At 31.8% G+C, this 19285-nt stretch overlaps 1 long non-coding RNA gene across 1 annotated transcript; it reads right to left on the reverse strand.

The window, feature by feature from the left end:
* Positions 1-4129: 4129 nt before the first annotated feature.
* LOC143229693 (uncharacterized) lies at positions 4130-18798 on the reverse strand. The gene is made up of 3 exons (XR_013016002.1): positions 18482-18798; positions 17183-17318; positions 4130-8119 (listed from the first exon to the last, which is right to left on the reverse strand). It is a non-coding gene; the product is annotated as an uncharacterized LOC143229693 (long non-coding RNA).
* Between the last annotated feature and the right edge of the window lie 487 nt (positions 18799-19285).

A 19285-nucleotide genomic window follows, 5' to 3' on the forward strand; every position in this document is an offset into this window, starting at 1 on the left:
GCTAAAAATGGAAAAAATATCGGTTGGCACACGTGCTAAACGGATATTGTTCTTTTAAATGAGCATCGCACGCATATGTACAGAAGCGTAGGCTGTTAGCTTGCAATGTGAAATAGATTTCAATATAAATACGCATTTGAAATGAATGAATGATGGTCTGAAAGTGGTCGTAATATAATCATAAAAAATTCAATAAATGTCATGCGTGCTGCAAAAAAAGACCAAACGTTTCACAAATAACAAATAAAACCTAAATCGTAGACAAATAATCACTTACTAATTAAATAATAATTACAGAATGATTAGAACCTATTCAATCCAAATTATAGCCAATTATAAAGATGCTGAATCAATTTTGCATAATTAATATTAAAAAAACTATGAAACTTAAGACTTTGTATGCTTGTTATTATATACTGTGAATTCTACTTTTATTTTTATATAAGATACTTCAACGGCTTCATTGATGTTGTCTTTCAAACATGAAGAACATGGAAATATACTCATCTAATAACAAAATTCCAGTCATTTTTTGTGGCAAAAAAGAAGATGCTTTGTTTGTTTGTTCGTTTTGGAATTTCGCACAAGGCTACTCGAGGGCTATCTGTGCTAGCCGTCCCTAATTTAGCAGTGTAAGACTAGAGGGAAGGCAACTAGTCATCACCACCCACCGCCAACTCTTGGGCTACTCTTTTAACAACGAATAGTGGGATTGACCGCGACATTATAACGCCCCCACAACTGAAAGGGCAAGGATGTTTGGCGCGACTGGGATGCGAACCTGCGACCCTCAAATTACGAGTCGCACGCCTTAACACGCTTGGCCATGCCAGGCCTGAAAAAATATGCAGCAAATTAGGTAGTAACAAATAAAACTATGACTCTTAAATTCTAGAACCAGATAAACTGGAATTACAAAATCAGTTCGCATCGGTGGGTTATTTGGCGCAAAGCAACTAGAGTATCTGCACCAAACAACGGGTTAAAATTGTTGTAAAATCGAGTTAGAAACAGAACAATGTTCAAAATTCAAATAAAATATTTAAAGGGAGTTAAAAAGGCCAATAGTTCTTAAAAGTATAAAAATATAATCAAGTTAGACAGTGTCATTATCGCCAGTGACACCATCCAATATCGGGGCTAAACCCTTAGAAATAACGTGTCTGAAATGGTGACTTCTCTCAAATTCGTAACGATGGCACGACAGTAAAATATGGGCTATTGTGACTTGAGTGTCACAAAGGCAACACATTAGTGGATAAATTTCAGATAAAAGAAAATGATGATGAACTGTGATCGATACGCAGCCTAGCAACAAGACGGTAAAGAAAAACAGATAGCTTGATTCGGAATAGCTTGTTATGATGTTGCTCACACCAAGTCGGCTGCCAACTGGAGCGAAGCTTAGCCTTCAATACAGGATCGCAGTCCATATATGGAACAGAAACAGCCGTAACCGCAACAGAACAGACAGACTTAGATGTGATGTCAGCATAGCTCGTTCCTGCAAATACTGACGTTGCCAGGTATCTAGAAAAATCGGATAGAATGAGAAAATACAGAAAAGTGGGCTAGTTTTTTTCTAATATCGACGAGAATAGGGTGAGAACTATTGTAAAACGATCCCAGGGCCAGTAGAGAGCTAAGAATGTCAATGTAAATAGTACAATTGATGTATTGTATAGATTCTACATGATCCAGAGCAAGAAAAATGGCATACAACTTGACAGTGAACACAGAAACTGTAAAGAGGATCTTGTATGCAACCACCGAACCACAGCGGACTAAGGTAGAACTCACAGAGTTACTTGTATAAATGGTAATAGAAGAATGGTTCGAAAGATGTTCGAAAATAGATAATGATACTTCCAATCAGGAATATCTACCTACCTCAGATAACTTAAAGAAAGGTTGCAGGTAAGGAATGTAATAAGCCATGACAGGATAGGCTGATCAGTGGAGACAGCAACGTCATCCAATTCACCCAGCTGCATCTGGATATGAGGGCTAGAAGGAAGAATAAGGCACTGACTATTCAGAAAGAGCATAGACCACTAAGGAGTGAAGAAACAATCCCAGCTGGGGTGCATAAGTCACTTAGGAAGAAAGACACAACCTCAGGTGGGATGCTGTGGTAAAGATCAAAATTTAGAAGCATATTGCAAAGAAAGTTGCAGGTGGTGGAGGTTGAGAGTAAGTTTGTGGGACTTAGTGTACAAACTCTAGACTGGAGAAGGGCAGAAAGCCCCATGCAAAGTCAAGACCCCAGATGGTAAATGGAGTCCAGTATACTCAAAGCTGAAGTCTTGGCAAAACCATGAACCAGAGACTTGTAGTCTAGTTTGGAGTGAATGAGGCCAAAGAGGATGTACAGTATCTTCTTATATTTGACACATAGCTGCGTGATGATAGGAACAAAAGCAAGCTCATGGTCAAAGATAAGCTCTAAGAACTTTGCCTCAGGAACCACAGCAAGAAAACATCACCAAGACAGAGCTCAGGATCAGAGTGTATACCATATTGGTGGCAAAAGTGCATAAAAACAGTTTTGGAGGAAAAAAAAAAAGGAAAACTGTTTGCTATGGTCCACTTCAACAAGTAATTGAAGGCAATCTGAAGCTGCTACTCAATAAAACACATGTTCAATGACCAACATGGGATGTGGATATCATCGACATAGTGCCTGTTTGCAACAATAGGAGACAGTTGTGTAGTGATATCATTAATATTAATACTAAAGTGTATGACAATTAAAACACAGTTTTGAGGGACTCCAAGTTCCTGTGGAAAAGAACAGGGAAGTGCCAAACCCACACGAGCTTGGAACCACCTGTTCAGTAAAAGGTTCCAAATAAAAATGAGCAACTGGCCAAACAATCCATAGAAGTAAAGGTCCTGCAAAATGCTCTACTTCCACAAAGTCGACAACAGGAGAAGTTGGTTTGTACCAGACAAAACACATCATGAACTGCATTACTAAAAAATCCTGGACAAGAAAGATCTTATACATGCTTCTATTGGCTATAGGTAGCCACAAGGTACACTAGCACATTAATTGCAGTGCTGCAAAAATCATAATATACTAAAAATCCTAATCAAAAACAAATGAATGCATATCCAGTAGTAATTACTTGAGTCAAAGATAATATATTTTCTTGTTGTAAGAGCTTAAAGTAGTTAAACCAACATTTGTCCTAGTTATTATTATTGTAATAGATACTCATGAAAGGATTATGATTAATATCTCTCTTTTCTTTATTAAAATATCCATTTAAAGTATTATGAAACTATAATTATCCCAACTACTTGCTTGGCTACAGTAGGTACTGCTGCTATTTATTTGTTCTTCAACACTTAATGAACATTTTATATTTATGTTCATATTCTCTAAGTCATATTTAAAAAAATATTAATAACGTGATTAAAGCCCATATTATCTTCTCAATGCATCTATCTTTACAAGGTTGAATGCATATCATATGACAAACTTCCTTCAAGTGTTACAAGTCAATATTTTTTTTCTTTTAGTTAACACTGTTGAAAGTTATATCTCTTAAAGATAAGCAGAAGCAGGTTTAATTAAGATAAACCAAACTTTTGTTTCTGGTATGTAGCTGTAACATTAGCCAATTTATTATGTGATGTTTCTGTGTAAGAACAATTATTGTAAATATATAAATACAAGATCAGATGCTTCATTGAAACAAAACATTTTTGCATCAATGGAATATGGACTACTACTTTAGATATATTATCATATCACAAAATAATACTGACAATGCAATATTTGTCAACATAATCTTTGTTTATATGATTTGTTTTTAATTTCGCACAAAGCTACATGAGGGCTATCTGCGCTAGCCATCTCTAACTTAGCAGTGAAAGACTAGAGTGAAGGAAGCTAATATCCACCACCCACTGCCAACTCTTGGGCTACTCCCAATGAAAAGTGGGATTGACCATCACATTATAATGCCCCCCACAGCTGAAGGGGCAAGTATGTTTGGTGTGATGGGGATTTGAACCTGCGAGTCAAGTGCCTTAACTACCTGTCAATGTTGGGCCATAATATTTGATATAAGAAAATACAACTTGCATGAATTCAAATCACACTCAACTAAACAAGTCTAGTTAAACAGAAAATTTTATTGTATCAAAACAACAAACTGTTACTGGAGAGAAAGTAATGATGCATGGTTGGAGAAGTTTCTTTTCACACTTTTAGCCTCGCTACACATTATGACATCCATCAAATTATGTTCAGGTCAAATTTAGATAAATAATTCATAGCTAATATACATAATCACCAAGTAATTAACTTAAATGAATAATATTTGTAATTCAATGTACATTTCTGAAGTTAAAATTTCTGAAATTCCACAGAAATGTAACATAGGTAATTCTAATTTCTGCTGAACCTCAGATATTCTCACAAGTTTAAGTAAAATAGGTAAATAGAATGCAAACTAAAAAATAATACAAGTCATCTTATTGCTATTAAATTAATTAAATGCATGTTCTCAATGCATACTACTACTACAATGCACAAGCACAAGTAAAAATTAAACATAACATCTAAATGCCATTTTCTGAAAAGTATTTTCAAATAATGTATTTTTAGCAATGTTCTGGAAATTTCTTAATTTTAGTAAATTGAGGAACATTATAAAAATATTGTTCCCTACAAAAATAAGTTCAACCCCAATCTCAACACAAGATGACTCCTTGTCTGCATCTTTTAGCCATAAGAAGATTGTGGCCAGTTAATGCATTTCCTTCTTCTATCTGTTTACTACTCAGTTCCCAGTTCTTTTTTACATTGAACAGTTCTAATAGCAAATTTGTTAGAAAAAAGCACATTTTTAAAAGATAAAGCTAAAGCACAGACCAAGTAAAAACATGAAACACAAAGTACAGTCTAGCAAATTATCATTGAATATCAAACACTACAACATTATATTTACAATAGTATAATATGTTAATTTTCAGACAACAAGATTGTATTATGGACATAACACATTGCAACAACTGTCTTTTAATAAAAACTTCACAGTTTATGATCATTATCTTTAAATAAAAGTATTACAATTGAATTAAAAACAAATCAAACATTAATTTTATTGGTTATACCTGAATACATCTGCACTTCAAAATGGTTTGTTTGGAAAACTGGGTTTACTAGACATGTAACAAAAGTGGTATTGCAGGAACCAGCAGAATATTCAAGTGTAGTTTAATAAACCACAGGAGTAACAACAATTCCATGTGATAAATGCAGACAATACAATATAGGCATGCATGTTTCTTTCTTTTCTCTAAAGACTGTAAAAAAATATAAACGTTTATACCACCAACTTTAGTTACAGGGAAAACAGTACACAGATCTAATAATCAGTGATGTCGAGAAAACCCACTTGTAGAGAAAACAATTTTTCTCCACAAGTACACAGATCTACTGTAGAATGATAAAAGTTACTAAAATTAAGACATTCTAGAAGGTTAATTAATGTAATGTAGAATATTTAGCTTTTATAATTGAATTTTATGTGCAAAATAAAAAATTTCAGTTCAATTTTGATAACAACAGTGTTTAAGTAACATCTTAAGATAATAGTGAAGAAGCATCTTTTTAGTAGCTAAAATTTAGATAGAGTACTGACACTTAAAAGACAAAAGTTTTGCCAGAATAGCCAAAGAATAAACTTTTAATTTTTCTTTTTTGAGAGATTACTTCAATGTTTATTCTATTTGTTGTTTTATTAGCATTTAAGCTTCACTGATTACTAGTTTTAATAAATATTAACAAGCATGTTGACTATGGAACCTAGGTATATGTCAGTGGCAACCAAGTAGCCACATATTGACAGTTTAGTGTTAGAAGTAGTAGTAAAAGCTTTTAACCAATGTTAATTTGTAAGATAAAAACATCCTTTTTTCCCTAAAAGCCATAACTGTGTTGTATATTTTTCATGGTGTAATACAATGAATAAAAACTAGAGTTGTATACTAGCTTTTCAAACATTCATTGCTTTCTTTTGTACATGCTTGTAACAACATGCATTTGCATATCATAACATGAGGTAGAAGGCTCTAAGATATTTTCAGATTGGATGCTCTGTTTATATATGTTGGTTAAAGAGAGAGGTTTCAAATCACTTTAAACCACATCCAAACCTAATGTATTTATATATGATGTAGAATATAAACATAAGTACAACAGCATTCACAAAGGAATTCAAAATCTATCAGATAGTTTGGAACATAAGATATCTGACATGAAAACTGAAGAAACTGAAAAATAACCAAATTTAGACTGTTGTTCATTTCATGAAACTTGAATAATCACCATGACATTTTAACAATAACGTACAAAATACAATATAAATATACCAAAGACACATATGCATACATACAAAAATATACATGAATTCAATATTAAGGATTAAATTTATTTCATGATAAGCAGTTGTGAAACCTTTAACGTACATCATTTTATACTACTGATATAACAGGTTATTTGAAGTAGCTATTTTCTTATATGCACAATTCTTGAACAAAATTCTCTAGCAATATATTTGTCACTCTTACAAATGAACAAACCTTTTGGGTCTTCCAGTCTGCTGAAAAGAGCTTGGAGACTAAAGAAAGTTTGAAGTTTCAAGTCTTCTTTACTAATGAGGTATTTTTAAAGCATTGGAGCTCTTTCTGATACAGCAGGATTATTAAAGAAAATGACTGGTTCCCTCTCCTACAGTTTGAACAATACAGTGAAATTAAAAACTGGCTGAGAAGATTACAAGATACACTATGGTCCAAATATTAGTTGCTCAGAGCAGCATATGAATTTTTTTTTTTCATCCACTTCAGATTAATGTATAGTAGAAAAGTATGGCATACAGAAATTAAAAATAGATCAAACAGATTTGGTTTCTTCAAACCAATGCTTTCTACATGCAATAATAACAATAGAATATAGATAATTATTATCTGAATCACCTCTTATATTAAATTCATCAAAATATAAACATACTTGTTTCAAGTTGTAGTTTTAGAACACTAGCAAAAATGTATAAAGCCAAACACTAACTATTTCAACGCTTTTGAATGTGTAACTAAGAAAGAAAAGTACTACAAAAAGAGATGTAATTATACCCAAGCTTTTAAAGTACTCAGTATTTAAAATAAAAAGAAATTATATACAGTTCTCACAAATCTATGAACTGTTTAGGAAAGTGAATAAAATGGAATTCTTTCTTTACTTTTTAAAACTACCACCATTGGCATATTGATAAAATACAGGTGAACAATGTTGGTAAAACAGAAGAACTACAGAAGTCATTATTATTATTACTAGTACTATTTTTAAATGTTCTGTTTTTAACTGTATGAATTGTATAACAAGTAATCTTAATGTGCTGGACTATGTGTTTATTTTAACTAACATTTCAGCTAAAACTTCATTATAAATGCACAAAATGACACATACTTTACTTCTAATCTGAATGAAAATCTGGCATATTTACTACTTAAGTACTACAATATTTAAAAGTGTGGTTTAAGAAAGATTTTCTATCAATTATATTTTAATGAAAACCATTACTAAATATGAGAAAGTAAATGTCAGAAAGGAAAAGGGCATAAACCAGAAAATGAATGTCAACCGTGACATACAGATTTATATTAAAATTCTATTAAATGGCATTTGTCATCAGATAAGTCTTGCTAAATAGTAAGCTATAACATCAATTATAAATATTAAATATGCTTTTAAACTTTTAAAGCTTCAGATCTGTAATCACCACATGTAATGTCACACAGGAAAACCTAGTTTTACTTGGAATGAATGTCATCTTCATAATTCATAATTAAAAACAGACATTGACCAAGATGTACAGATTATGAAGATACAAGGGTATTTGCTCTGGGAGTCATGATTCAAAGATATATGAATTTTATGTAAATAAACGTTCAGACTATTTTTAATTCAATATTGTCCAAGAAGTTCAAAAACTCAAATGATACAGGTCCTTGGGTACCTTGTACCACATTCTCAGCAACAGCAGAGATCAAGACCTAAGTGAAACATGAGCTCTTGATTTTTCTCTTCTCCAACATGAACCTATAAATAAAGCTTTGTTAGTAATAATAAACTTGAAAGAAATACAGTTGGAAGTTTATAAAATAAAACATAATTTTCAATCTGCTTTTATTAATAAATCTAAAATAATTTGTACAGACATTTAAAATTATCAATTAAATTAATAGAAACTAAATCTTTTTTGACATTTTCTCTTAAGATGAAACATCTGTTCAACAAGTTTTAAGCATAAACAAATTACATCCTTTATAACTTGTTTAAGTGATTTTAATCGTTAATGTTTAATCAATCCAAACCCTTGGATCATAGTGTATTTGCAACATGATTGTCTAGTGAGCTAATTATAAACATCTTTTATCATTTCATGTGTTATTTTAATAACTAAAATTGCATTCCATTTGTTTCTAAATAAACGTGACTGATAATAAAGGATGTTGATAAAAACGATTAGGTTTAAATGAAAAGGATGCATCCAGCACAATAAAGTGATCAGGTTTGCTAGAAGTTGTGGGGCTATTCTTACTTTGGATGCCATAACTCCTTGTTATTTTACTGAGCTCAAGAAAAGGTTGCTATTAACTCTTTTGCAATGGGTCAGGGTTCAAAGGTCATGTCATAGCATTTGCATTCAAAATTCTACTGAGCTACTATCAATGTTTTATGCATTTATGTCAATAAATTTGAAAATGGTTCCTTTTATACTCTTACAACAGTTTCTAACATGTGAATAACCAATCAACAGCTTAAAATCTCCCCTTACTGGTTTTTCTCAGACATTTTAATATTTGAAAAATGAATCATATTCTTTTGATGGAAGTTTTCAAAAAGGTAGCTTGTGTCTTTAGTCTGCTCAAAGTTTTATAGTTTTTAAAATCTAATAAATCTTAGTTACTAAGCTTTATAAATTATAGTGGAATTCTATGATATCAGTGTGGTTATTTATGATTTTTTGGTTATTTAACTGTATATATATTACCTACAAAAATATAGTTTGATGTCCTCCACGTGTAAAATTTTAAAAGGCTTAGCAACCTATGGCCAGAAGTAACCGAGTACAAGTCATAGCAAGAAGAAATAATTGTTTGCTTTACTTCTTTATCTATTGTTCTGTATTTTAAGAAAAATAATTTTAATAACTTATTTCTAAATAGCAATAATCTATATATATATAATGTATAATAATTGAAATGGGACTGTATATTACAAAATACTAGTCCACTAAAACACAGCCAAGACAAGAAAGACTAAAGGTCAGTTTTATGTTACTGGATACATGACCTGAGTGCAAGCATACCCATCAATGTAAGATATGTAATGTTTGCTAGGTATGACTGAAAGGTCAATATAATAAAAAAAATAAGAAATATATATGTTTATATGTAGCAATACGAGACTTAACTTACTCAGACTAAACATTTGTATTTTCATGTTATAATATGTAGTCATGAAAAAAACATAATTTATATTTATTTCCTGTATTTTTAGATAACGGTTACAAGGCTGGATAAGTGACAAACCCCACATACTTAGAGTATAGAAAATAACATACAACAAGGTCTTACTGAAAAAAAATATTTTAAATGTATTTAGTAGGTTTTAGAGACTATGCAAATAATATTCAAGACTTTTTGGGACAAGCAACAGCTTTTTAATCATAACATGAAATCACTTTGCACTCAGACTAGTAACAAAAGAGACTTTTTTCACAAACAATTTTTTAGTAAAAATATTTCATCAAAAAATCTGATTTTTGTACACAAAATACTTGTAATCTTTACCAAAAGTCTACCAGATTTTGTGAACATGCTGTACCAAAAGTTAAAGGGTAAATACTAAACATGTGCAAACGTGTAGATGAACACATGTATATCATACCAAGCTCACTGTGAAAGGTTTAAAGCCATTTCTACAAGAAGTGGCAACACAGAGATATTCAATTCAAATCAATTTATTTAACATTGGAGCGGGTGAGTATATATATATATATATAGATATATATATATATATATATATAAACTGAAGAACAAATATATTCAAAAGTATTCCTTTCTTTATGTAATTTTTCCATTTATGATCCTATCTTCAAAATATTTCTTTCAATTAGTCCATAAAGGAAGTTTTGCTTTTTTCATATTTCCTCATAGAAACAAATTTTTATTAATAAGTTTTCTCAGATTGACCATTCAGCACATATAAAGACTAGCAGGTCAATGTTGATATATTTTAGGAATTGCAAAAAAATGAATAATATTCTTGTAACATATTCTTGAAAAAGGAATGTATATATATATATATTCTTTTTGATAATTATGCTATTATAAGTATGTATACACATAAATACACATATGATGATGAAAATATTTTCCTATCAATGATAACAGAATGGCATTTCAATCCACTTTCTCAAATATAAAATTGGTTAATCACAGAAACCTAAAAACTAATAAATCCCTGGACCAGGAAACTTTCACTCTAAAGTTTTAAAAGAATTTAAAGATTTTTATTTGTGAACCACTAGCTAATATTTTTTACAGGTCATTAAGTAGCGGAACAAAATTTGAAGATTACAAGTTGGCTAATCTTAGTCTAAAATGCAAAGGCAGTGATAAATATTGTCCAGTTATATGCCAGTTAGTCTTAAATTAGTAGCTGGAAAGGTTTTGGAGAATGTGACTAAAGATATATTGCAGAGTGACTTTAAACCAGTTTGATATTGTGTCAAAGAGCCAACATGGCTTCACATAAAGAAAATTCTGTTTAACAAATCTTCTGATGCTCTTTGAGGATGTTACAACAAGAGATGATGAAGGGCATACTGTGGATTTTGTTTACCTTGACTTTCAGAAAGCATTTAATAAGGTGCATTGCAAAAGACTTGTTACAAAATATGTTGGTGTGAAAGAAATGTTATTAAAGTGGATAGAAAACTGGCTGGAGAGTGGAAAGCAGAAAATAGTAATATGTGGAGTTAGATCTTACAGGATCACAGTTGTGTGTGGTGTGCCTGAGTACTCTGTGTTAGATCCTCTGCCATTTGTGATTTACATTAATGCTATTGACTCTGGAATCACTAACACAATTCTGAAGTTTGTAGATGACATTAAGATGCTGCAGACTTCAGGGAGATTTAGGTCATTTGATGCACTGAGCCAATACATAGCAGATGATATTTAATTATCCAAAATTTAAGGTGATTCATGTAGGTTTTCAAAATTCAAATTATTCCTATAATTTAGGTGAGGATACATTAAACATTGAGATTGAATAAAAAGATTTTAAAGTACTATGTACAATTTTGGGTTCTCTTTCTCAAGAAGGACATTGAATTGTTGGAAAAGTTCAGAAAAGAACCACTAACATAATACCTGGAATGGTGGGAATTTCCTGTGAATATAAACTAAAATATATAAAATTATCTTCTCTGAAGAGAAGAATGGTCAAAGAGGAATTGTTTGAGATGTTCAAGATTAGTAAAGGTATTTATAATATAGATCCATTATGCTTACAGCTAAAGCTACTTCAGGCTATCTGCTGTGTCTACCACAGGGAATGAAATCCAATTTTAGCATTGTTAATTTGAAGACTAACTGCTGTTCCACCAGAGAAACTTGTGATTAGCAGTGAAAAAACCATGACAAGTGGTCATAAATTAAAATGTTAACAGTGTAGTTGGCTTTTAAAATGAGTTGCCTTCAAGGATGGTTATAGTTGGATGGTGGAAGGAATATTCTTGATAGGCTAATAAGCTCTTTTTTGTTCCTTTAAAATGTTATGAATTTATGAAAAAAAAACTTCTGTGAACAAAGTGAAGCATTTCATTTAACTACCTCAACACAAACAGAATCAATTTGGCCAAACACATGACCTCTTTGCAATCATTTAAAGTTTATATAGATTTAGCTTTCAATATAGTGTGCATATTTTCACATCTTTCACATCTTAAAATCATATCTTTAGAGAAAAACTTTTAATAAACTAAAATAAAGATTTGTCCATAACATATTGATTATTTCTTTTGAATACTCCATACACAAAGTGATTTTCATGTTCAGATAAATAAAACTTTTCTTCATCTCAAAAATTTCAAATATGCTTTGTGTAGCCCCTACGGTCTCCTAAATACACTTCAAATGTTTTTCTTCATAAAATTATATGTTTTAGCTGTTATTTTCTCTACCCTATCTCTATATATGATTGATCAGCTTGACCAACCTTGTAACTCAGGGCATTATGGTTAATATTATAATTCTGGTCTGAAGCTTAATTTAGCCAAATTATATCCTAAGTCACTCACAGAAAATAAAGTGCTGATCACAGGTTTACAAATTAAAATATTATTATGTGCAAGGGAACACAAAAAATGAAAGAATTCATCATAACCTTTGTAAGTGGGATATAAAGACTAGAGCAAGCAAGACTAATGCTTATGTGGGCAAAGTTGAAACCCTGAAGGTTGAGGAGTCGTCAGCACAATTAAGTATTGTTGGAAATACTCTTTCAATTTAGGAAAATGCTAACTTTGAGTTCTCACAAAGATTACAATGAACTCTTTCATTTTTTTTTGTGATGTGTAGAAGAAATTATTGCATTATTTAAGTGAATTGCTTATATACAATATGAACATAGAGGGTGCATTGTTGTAGGTGGAGAATATCATGAATATCACTAAAATCAAGGTGTTCTAAAATGTTTATATGGAGAAAAGAATCATCGTCTGTCCATAGATATATACTCTTATTGTTGAAAAGAAGCATCTGTGAAAAGATAAATACTGGAACAAGGAAGTGAGAGAGAAACCCCAATGGTAGTGTGCTCCTGATTTAACCACCACTCGTGAATTAATATGATGCTCCTGAGTAACGAGCTTGGACGATCAATTGAATCAGAGGTAATTTCCCAATGGTTGTGCAGCAACCTCTTAAGGAACCATATGTATACTTATTCCAAAGAAATTAGAGATTTGAAAGATGCCTACATCCCCAAAAGAATGAGAGTTATCTATGCTGTAGGAGGCATGAGTAAAACTCAGACTACTCCCTCCATAACCTGGAGCTGGATGGGAATCACCTGAGTTTGACTCGCATACATATTGAAAAAGAGCCCTCAGATGGACAATGTATTTAATTAGCAATAGAATGGATTTCTCTGTTCAGATAAGAAACCCAGCCTTGATGGCCTCCAAAAGGAGAATCTAGATCTGCTGTTCTACCATCTGATGAGATGGTACTAAAAATAACCAATCATTCATGTAATATATACACAGACCAAAAAGAATTAAGGTGATGAGAAAAGTTTGTACCACTCTGCAGAAACCACATTGTGTAAATGCAAGGCCAAAGGGGAGAGTCCTGAACTGCAAAACAGAAATCTGTGGGATGACTTGGCTATGGGAATGTGTAGGTATGCATTGGCAACATCAAACTTGGTCTTCAAGAGAGCTGGTAAAAAAATACCATAATAGGCTAAGAAATAACTCTATGCTTAACTGAAAAGGATCCAAGAACTAGTTAAGAAGAGAAAGATCAATGAGTGAACACCAATCTTCTATCTTTTGGGGCACAAGAAAGAGACAGACATAATATCCTGGAAACAATTTGATCAAACATCTCTCTACCACTCTCTTGGTCAACACACTACTTATAGCACTGGAACAAAGAGCCACACTCTGCAGATCTGGTGGAAGTTGAAATGCCATGGGTCAGGAGGATAAAAAAAGGTGGAGATCTGAACTAAATGACCAACCCTGATGACAGAATCTAGAGGATGCATAAATCTGCCATAAAGGAAGTCCAGACTTCCAAAAAATTATACAGGACAGTCACCTATGTCATTGGTATGGTCTGCCTGAGAAGAGGAGCCACAAGGATAATAAAGGAATCTATTGTGAGTACCAACAGATCGAGGAAATGAAGGCAGGATCGATTATAATGCCTGTGGAACACCTCCAGACAACAATGGATGGAGAAAAGAAGCCTCCTGTAACACACAGAGTGAGGCAGCAGGTAGACAAACTTCATCCAACAAGACATTTCTAACCAATAACACACAAGCCAGTAAATCAAAATGAGACCAAAAGCTCACAATCTGACTATTGTGAAAGTCAGAAAAGAACCCAATTTGATCACAAACTGATGTTGGCAACACTGATAGGCTTCAAGTAAAATGTAAAAAGAGGATAAATATCTCAGGACAGTAGTGAGGGTCAGACAACTGCAAGAAAATCCTAATCTGTTGAAATTGATCCCAGGCTCCAGTCTGGAACCCCACATGTCAAAAACAGGATCTTGTCTTTTGGAATCTAAATAGAAATCCTCCTGGTGGTGTTAAACCAAAGCATGCTGTTTTATCAAACATGAGGGACAAAGCATAGCTTTCTCCTTACATAATGAAACTGTAAATATCCCAGCATAAACAGCAATATTAAAGTAAAAAAAGAAAAACTAGGTGGTTCCAAAGGAAAAAATCGACTCAAATCAAAGGCAACCAGGAAAAGCAAAAAAAAAAAAATCACACACCCAAGTGACTAACTGAATAAAATTAACAGAAGATGGTCCATTCAAGTTGGCCTCACAAGGAGCTGACGTAGTAAAGGAGAGTTGCCAGAAAAAGTGAGATAAATTCTCCACAGAATGCCCTGAATCATTAGCAAAAGCAGCCTCAAAACCATCAGGATAAACACCTGCAGTCTGAATGTATGTTTCCATCTCACAGTTAATCAGGTCACAATTGAAAGTGAGTCCTCTGACTGTTGAGAGATATTAGATAACAGAAGTGAATTAGGGAAGAACTGATCAGCTTCTGTGCTGACAAGAGTAACAGAAATCATGTATGTCAAATTTTCTTTAGGAAATTAAAACTGTTTAAAAGTACACAAGGCAATGCCAAGTCTGAGTCAATAACGTAATCAAGCACAGCACTGCATCAGAAAAACTTTGATCATATGCTTTATCAAGAAAAAAGGTGATTACATAATCTGATGAGATGTTTATATCCAGTACCAGGATACTGAAGTAAGAGGAGAATATCACAAGACACACACTGTCATGGGTATTTAAGTGGGGTATAAAAGACTATAAAAAGAAAAACCAATGCTTAGATGGACAAAGTTAGATAACCTAAAGTTGTCAGTATCAGCAGAGGCATATTTTGGAAGTGTATTTAATTAACTATAATCATTGTTGGGTTCATTTGTAATTTGGATCTGAGTTCTTAATTCAAATTACAAAAGCATCACTACTGGTGTAATTGGATCAAATCTTGATTCCTTGACATTGCATTTATAGAGTTCACATATAACAGAATTTCATATCATCTGATTTGGAACTTTTTTATACATTTAACTCTGTAATATTGCTACAACAGAGAGACTGTAATTATCACAACCATGTCATTCTTTTGGGTATTAACTAACGGCTCAAAGAGATGCACCAGTTACACTGCACAAACAATTACATGTTAACTAGAATGCACAACATTTTATACGTGACAGAACAAATCCACTATTACGACATTACATCAATAACCTTTTTCTGGTTAATTCTGACACATAGTAGAACTCTGGAGCATATGACTTGGAATACAAATTACTGGTTATTTAGTCTACGCTTGTAAACAAAGAACTGATTTTACATCTTGTAGTTTATGACATCTCACTTCAACATAGAATACTGTCATTATAAGTAGCTAATATTTTGAAAGTGTATTAAAAAATGCTTTGCAAAGTCATTTAACAAAGTTTAGAATTGTATTCGATAGTTAACATGGTTTCACAAAGAGAAAGTCTTGCCTTACAAACCTTTTGTCATTTTTTGAACAGGTTACTGCTTATGTTGATAAGATTAAGAGTACAGATTTGGTATGCCTGTATTTTCAGAAAATAATTGACAAGGCACCATGTAAAAAGCTCAAAAAAAGTTCCTTTTAGGTGTAAAGGATGAATTAACAAATTGTATAGAAGAGTGGCTGATTGGAAGAAAGCAGAGGTTGTTACAAATGGAGTTCAGTCAAACTAGATTAATGTCACAAGTGGGGTACCCCAGGACTCAGTCTTAAAACCTTTGCTGTTTATTGATTGGCATCAATGGCATTGATGAAGGAATAGTCATTAAATTACTTAAATTTGCAGATGGTATTAGGATATTGGATGTTGCTGCTTGATAAGATTTATATCATTTAGTGAGTTGGGCCAATAAATGACAGATAGATTTCAGTTATGAAAAATTTAAGATATTGCATGTGGATTTTCATAATTTGAATTATAAGTATAATTTTAATGGGAATAACTTTAACAGTGTCAGGAAAGAAAAGGATCTTGGTGTAATGGTTGATCAATCTCTTGTGCCATCCAAGCAGTGTGCTCTTGCTAGTGGTACGGCAAATAGGATTTTAGGTTCCATCCACAGAAATATTGAATACAAATCTAAAGAGGTTATAATTCAGTCTTGGGCTCCTTACCTTAAGAAAGACACTGAATTATTGGAAAGGGTTAATAAAATGGTACCTGGAATGAAAATATTGTCATATGTTGAGAGATTACTTAAGATCCTTTGAATTGTTTTCTCTTGAAAAAAAGAGATTTAAAGAGGGATTTGACTGAAATGTTTAAGATTGTAAAAGGAATTGGCAATGCTGATGTATCAACATTTTTCATACTCACCAGCATGAGTAGTAGGACTAAGTGATACAAATATAGATTTAGGCAACGTAGAAGCTGTCTTCAGCTAGACAAATAGGGTGATTGGACTATGAATGGATTGCCTTTGGATGTTATGGAGGTGGTAAATTTAAACGAGTTTAAAAAAAAGCTTGATAGATATATTAATGATAAGGGTTGGCTTCAAGGTGTTTTTTTATATGTTTTTATTTATTTAATAGTTTTAGTTTGGCTTAGAGAATGGGACAACCAAGATGGACCAACAGGCCTCTTGTTATCCCTGAACATTGTTTTTTTGTAGAATGCAGAACATTTACTCCACAAATGCTTATTTATCATATTATACTTCCACAAACAACAAATATATCTTTGGTGTATAAAACAAACTTAGTGACTAAAGTAACACAAAATACTAACAACTGAATATTTACTTCAACCCAGTTTAGGATCTCTTCATTTGTTGCTTTTTTGTTTGTAATAAAAAAATCTAGTTTTTTCTTTTATCTGTTCCATTGAAAGTTCAGCATCAGGAACAAGTTCTTCTTTACTAACTATAAACTCTAATTGCTAGGAAAAAACAAGAACATAATATTTATTATGTGTTAATGAATGTTAACTATTCTATTGGCAAAACAAACATCTCACAAACATCACTTTAATACATTATTCCATTTCACCTACAAATAACTCACTTTTATCATCTATTACAAATACTTTATTTTCTCATACAACAATGTTGCCCATAAAAATAAAAAGATATTTAATGTTAAAATTTCAGTAATTAGATACTGATAGACTGGATGTTATAATTAAGATCTCTAGTTTTCAATCTGTTTGAGAATAATATTTCTGTTTCCAAACTGTTTTCATGTTGTTAAATTTATAGTATTAAACTTAATAATAATTTTATTTTGAACCAAGAAATCGAAAATACATTTTTTATATAATATTCTACTTACACAAACAAAAGAAATATGTATGGACACTAAATTATGCACTTATTGACTAAAAACATCAAGATCTCTAATTTTCCCCACAAAATTTAATAAATTTAAAAGTTAAACATTCCAAATGGATCAATAGTGAAAGCTACAATATTACACAACAAATTTTCTACAATACAAGTGACAAAAGATTAGGAAAAAAAGATAAGGACAATGGAGGAGGGGTGGCAATCCCAAAACATACAGCAACAAAGTAAGGATGGATACACAAAACCAAACCAAAAGTTCTATATAACTAGCCAAAACTTTTCATCTACAACTAAATGTTGCCTCTTTTCATTTGCATGAATTGAGGTTTGAATAAAAGTATTTAAACTAAATAATACTGTAGTCATACAATGCCTAATTCTATTCCTAGTTAATTAAAAAGTGGCATTATTATTTCCATAAGAGAGGAAAAAAAAAATTCTAGTGATTGGTAAAATATAATACATATATTCATTTAAAAATAAATTTAGAATATAACCTTAATGCTCTACAGGATAGAAATTAAAATAAATGTGGCAATGACATCACACTATAGAACAAAATTTTTAAAAAAAGTTTAAGAAACTACATAAAACAGGTAATGTAAAAGATAAAATTAAAAGTTACTCTGTATAATAAAGTTTAGTACTCTTGCCATACATTTATGTACATGTACATGTGTGTGTGTGTGTGTGTGTGTGTGTGTGTGATGCACACACACCTTTTCAGTATAATACATGCACTAAAATTCCCACTTACAAGCCTTCCAGCAACAACATACAACACATAGCAAGAAGTTTGTTAGCAGCTCCACTACCTATACAAGGCTGAGCTGCTTCTCTAAGCAAGTGTAATGGAATTCAACTGTCCTAAACCATTTTTCCTATCAGCTCTCCTAAGTACTTCCAAGCTCTTGGGATGTCTTTGGCCAAGTCATTTGCATTCTCCCAAACATATTTCAACCTGAAAAAATACATACATTGTTTACTCAGTATACTTAGCAAAGGAACAATGAGGAAAAATTTTATCAAAAGCTTTAACACTATTTTCCCTTTCTAAAACATTAAATAACTGAAAAAAATGATCATGGTAATAAAAACAGGATTAACTATAACATGATAAACCATAAGTTCAAAAAATAATTAAAATTAAACTCAGTTGACATAAAAATCACAAAAACTCTCATATCCCCAATTAAGCATTATTAAACATTTAAGTCTAACTAAGTTTTGTTATTATAAGTAATTTTCTAATAAATCAGTTTAAAACTTTATTTTTAGGAGCAAAAAAGGTTTAGAAAAACATGAAATAATGAGTAATTGTTTAATTTCTAGAATTCCCACAAGATTATTACATATGTAACACAGATATTTTTCAAAGACATACTTTAGAAAATGTGTTCCATGGAAGGTTTAATATTGTTTTTCTAAACCTTCAAGAAGCAAATTTTTAACATTTAAGAATTTTTTTGTTCATAATGCCATTTATTGTGATTTACAAACTACTTTCTAAGTTACTGGTTCTAAAAGACACAAAACTATTCTTTCTGACCAATCTTCAAAA

This window comes from Tachypleus tridentatus, chromosome 10 (assembly GCF_004210375.1).
Source record: "Tachypleus tridentatus isolate NWPU-2018 chromosome 10, ASM421037v1, whole genome shotgun sequence".
In the NCBI taxonomy this organism is placed as follows: Eukaryota; Metazoa; Arthropoda; class Merostomata; order Xiphosura; family Limulidae; genus Tachypleus; species Tachypleus tridentatus.